This window comes from Benincasa hispida, unplaced genomic scaffold, assembly GCF_027475165.1.
Source record: "Benincasa hispida cultivar pf3 unplaced genomic scaffold, pf3_genome.v1.1 HicScf526, whole genome shotgun sequence".
NCBI lineage: Eukaryota > Viridiplantae > Streptophyta > Magnoliopsida > Cucurbitales > Cucurbitaceae > Benincasa > Benincasa hispida.
In genome coordinates, this window is record NW_028326631.1 from 1 (window position 1) to 4,841 (window position 4,841).

Below are 4,841 nucleotides of genomic sequence, written 5' to 3' on the forward strand. Positions count from 1 at the left end.
GTATAGAACAACAAAGTGTCATTAGCAAACTGTAAATGTGTCGGTGAAAAATCCGAATGACCAATAGGATGAGCAATAGTAAGATCCAGTGCGGAGTTGTGGTCAATAAGACAACTCAGACAATCAACAACTAAAATAAATAAGAAGGGAGAGAGAAGGTCTCCCTGTCTTATGCCACGCCACAGGAGGGAATAATCTTGCCATAGGGCGGCAATTAATAATGATGGAATAATTGATGCATCCTTTGATCCAAATGCGCCAACGACAACAAAAACCTTTTATCTGGAGAATGGAGTCAAGAAAGTCCCAATCAACCGTATCAAAGGCTTTCTCAAGGTCCAATTTTAAGACAACCCCTGATTTATTCCTTAAAGTTCAATCATTAGTGAGCTCATTAGCCATCAAGGAAGCATAAAAAATCTATCTATTAGCCACAAAAGCAAGCTGATTGGCCGAAATGGTGAAAGGAATAACCTTCTTCAGACGATTTGATAAAACACGGGCAATAATCTTGTAATCATATGAAATGAGATTAATAGGTCTATAATTAGAAACAGATCTTGAGTCAACTTTTTTACAAATCAGACACATATAAGTATCATTCAACTTCACATTAATAACCCCAAAATTGTAAAAAATCATTAATAACTAACATCATCTCAGATTTAAGAGTAACCAAGAAAAATTTGAAAAACTTAGCTGTAAAACCATCTGGACCAGGGTATTTACTAGCACCAAGGGAGGAGAGACAGTAGCAAATACCTCATCTTCGGTAAAGGGATGCTCAAGGTCCGTGGCTTGAGTGGAAGAAATAGGATTCCACTCAAGATTAGTTGGAAGAAAATGTTGACCCATGTCTTTTGTGAAGAGAGATGAGTAAAAAGACAAGAATTTAACCTCAATATCATGAGAAGTCAAAAGACTAGTGCCTTCCCTGGAGACTTTCCGTAATGGAGGACTTACGGCGGCAGGAAGCAACAATTCTATGGAAAAACCGTGTGTTTTCATCACCCTCAAGAAGCCATTTCAGCTTACATCGCTGCTGTCAATGAATGTGATCTTGAATGGTCAGGGTTTCAATCTGTTCACAAAGTATGTGACGCCTATTAAGCTATTTCTTGTTAAGGGCACCTTTGTCTTCCAGGTCATCTAAATTAGTTAATGCGAAACAAGATAAAGAAGATTAGTAACCTCGCTGTGCTGAGTGTTATTCCATTCACGAATAATAGTTCTCAGACCTTGATGCTTTAACATAAAATCGTTGCCAGGTCAATCAGTAATTGGGTGGCAATTCCACCAATTCTCCACCAAGGAACAGACAGAAGGCACTTGAAGCCAAGAGTTCTCAAATCTAAAAGGGCAAGGACCACAATCAATACTTCTAGAAGATGAGACCAATGGAAAATGATCAGATGTGATGCGATTCAAGCGTTTGAGAGTAATTGTTCCAAATTTATGAAGACAATTCTCTGTAAGCAGAAAACGATTAAGAAGAGACAGATATTGTGTAGGACCAGAGCTCAACCACGTAAAGCAACCATTCGATAGAGGAATATCCCATAATTGATAATAAGATATCTATTGATTGAAGGCATGCATAGTAGAGGAAATTGTTCTGTCATGTGATTTTTTCCAAGACCATTTAGTGACATTAAAGTCACCACTAATGACCCAATTTTCACCTCCCAAACCAGCTAAATCATCAAACTCTTGCCAAAAACCAGCTCTAAAGCATTACCAGAAGGGCCATAAATTGTCGAAAGCCAAAAAGAAAAACCATCAGTCAATGATACATGAATTAAAGTAGAAAAGTGGCTCTGTATAACCTCGAGGATAGAGAAGTCAGACTCACTCCAAAGAATAAGAATACCCTCTCACATATCAATAGTGTCCAAAGAAGTCCAACCAATAAAGGAAAAGCTCTGGATGGATTTAATCAAAGAGGAATCAACATATGACAACTTTGTTTCTTGTAGGAGAACAATACCCAGGGTTATGTTGTTGAATTAGCTTCTTTACCAAAGCATGCTTCCTCCAAGAATTAAGACCCTAGACACTCCATGTGAGGAATTTCATGTATTCTTGGATGCATCATCCCTAATAGCCAAAGTGGTAGATTTATCAATAGTGGATTGAAGGAAAAGGGCCTTGTAATTCCCTTTGAAGTTTGGGTATTTTACTAATAGTATTGGTGATTTTTTTTTTTTTAGTTTTGGACGTAGGAGAAGGGATACAAGGAATAGCCATAACACATAAACCATGTAAGGACAATAGAGAAGCAAAGTCATGAAGACTGATTGGTAAGGAGGGAGGAGAAGATGGCGACTGTTGGTTAATTAGGTGAAGGGTAGTTAAAGGGGAATTGGATTCGTGGTTAACAGGGGAAGGAGATGAGAGGTCTTGATTGTCACTCAAGTCAGGTGGAAGAGGGGGAAGAGTATGTAATTGGCAAGTGGTTGGTATCGTCTAGTTGGTTGCCAAAGATGGCCATATCGAGGGGTTGAGCAATGAATACAATTTCTTTGGAGGGGCTGGAAAGGCAACCCTCTGTATCAGAACCGGTAAAAGGAAGGTTTGGTTTATTGGTTGCGGTGGAATGCAGAGTACTGAATTGCAAGTTGGTGGGGCTCGTGCTAAAAGTGACTGCAGAAAGAGAGGGTTGTGAAGAAGAGGGTGAGGCCGAATTGGAGAAGCTGTTATCCTAGTTTTGGAAACTAAAGGATGAGGTTGACTCGGGTGAAAGATTGTGGCTAGGGTTTTCGGTTGAAGTGCAGAGAGGTAAAGGATCAGATGGTGGACCTACAGATTGGTCATTTAAGGAGAGGGAGGGTGGGAGATTTATCTTCTTCATAACTACAGGAAATTTGGTCAAAGGATCAGGATATGGAGAAAGAGAGGGTGAGATTGATTGATTGGGTTCAATTGCTATGGACTTGTCTTTTTCATTTAACTGAGAATTATTAAGATCCACTTTTTTATCAACCTGTTTAATGCTATTTCCTTGTGGAGGGAGGGGCGCACTGCTGTCCTGAACTCCGGTGTCAGCAGGTTGAATTCGCACCAATGTTTCATCGTGTGCCAACTCCTTTGGTAGACGAATTTCATATGGAATGAAGCCTCGATTATTTTTCCTTAATCTTTAGATGGGCAAAAGAAAGAACTAGCCCATGTGCAGTTTGATTTGAAGGTTGAACAAATCCACCACACATGTCACCAATGTACCTAAAGATGGCTTCGGTCCGGTAAGTAATTGGGAGATGAAACACATCAATCTAGCCTCCTCATGATGCAACCATTTGTTGTTGGAAAGATGAAGGTATGGATAGTGAGAGAAACTTAAGTTTCAGAGGGCCAATGGTTGTCCAATCCGAATTAGCACATAACTTTTAAGAAATTGCCGAGCTATAAACATGCAGTAGGGCTTCGTCTCATTTAGTAACAAATTTTTTTAATTTTTTTTAATTTTAAAATCAAGTCTATAAACATCATTCATTTATTATCTTCTATGTTTTTGTTTTGTTGTCTATATTTTAAGAGTATTTTCAAAATCATTGCCAAAATTTAAAAACTAAAAAAAAAGTAGTTTTCCAAAACTTGTTTTCATTTTTATAAATGGGTTAAGAACTTTAATATTTACCTTGGAAATATGAAAATCATAGTAAAAAATGATGAGAAAACAAGTCCAATTTTCAAAAACAAAAAACAAAACCAAATAGTTACCAAACTGAGTCTTAAAGTCAAATTAAATTTGAAACCTAGGGACTAAAAAGATATCTTTCTCATTTTACACCATGTATTTGATACATTATTTCTTCTCACAATAAAACTAGTGCTAATGCAGAAGTTGAACTCTTGTATTATATGCCTATGTGCAGGTGACCACAAATCCAAGTGCTGTTGGTGGCTGTAGTTGTAAAAGTTCTTTCATGGTGAAACAATAATCACCACAAAGCTCTCTATTTGCATCCTTTCAGGAAGGCATAGGAGCAATAATCAAAACTCTTGCCTTGAAGATATGATGATTTTGTTTATTATTTGGTTGGTTAATTTGATAAGGCTTTTTATCTATGCCTATTTTCATGTATCATCATTTTGTATTCATGTGCCACTACTATATTATTTGGGATCTTCATTCTTTATTGCACTGAATCATGATAGAGTTTATTCTTGAAGCCAAATTAAGCCTATTCATTATAATTGAATTGAAAATTACCACGGGATGAAAATAGTTAGGTCCCGTTTAGTTTGAAAATTATGTCTATAGATATTACTTTTATCTCCAAATTTCTTTTTTTGTTATCTACTTTTTACCAATGATTTAAAAAACCAAGTCAAATCTTTAAGAACTAAAAAAAAAAAGTAGTTTTCAAAAAGAATTTTTTTTTTAGAATTTGACTAAGAATTCAAGATGTAAATCAAAATAAAATAAACTTAATTTTCAAAAATAAAAATAAAAAATAAAATAGTTATTGAATGAAGTTTTAATAATTTATTTTAAAATTACATACAAATTTTTAAAAGTTTGCTTGGCTTAGCTTTGGGCCAGACCTAGCTAGCTCTGGTGCCATCTCTGATTCAACTTCATCCTAACAATTGTAGAGAGAGACGGTGAGCTAATAATATTCACAATTTAAGACCAAAGTGAAATCAAACAAGTTGATTACAACGGATAACATAACCCTATTTGCAATAAAAAGGCTCAGGGCCTTTTTCAAACAGAATGTAATAAAATGTGTTACTTTTGACACATTTTTAAAAGTTTGTGATTTAAATTGATATAATTATTGTTTAGACAATGATTAGATACAATTTAAGTATAGTAATTTTTTTTTTTTTAAAAA

General features: G+C 35.7%; 1 long non-coding RNA gene across 1 annotated transcript; it reads left to right on the forward strand.

Moving 5' to 3' along the window:
* Positions 1-2,859: 2,859 nt before the first annotated feature.
* Positions 2,860-4,178, forward strand: LOC150030147 (uncharacterized). Its single transcript, XR_016527145.1, has 2 exons — positions 2,860-3,316; positions 3,876-4,178. It is a non-coding gene; the product is annotated as an uncharacterized LOC150030147 (long non-coding RNA).
* The last annotated feature ends 663 nt before the right edge of the window (positions 4,179-4,841 follow it).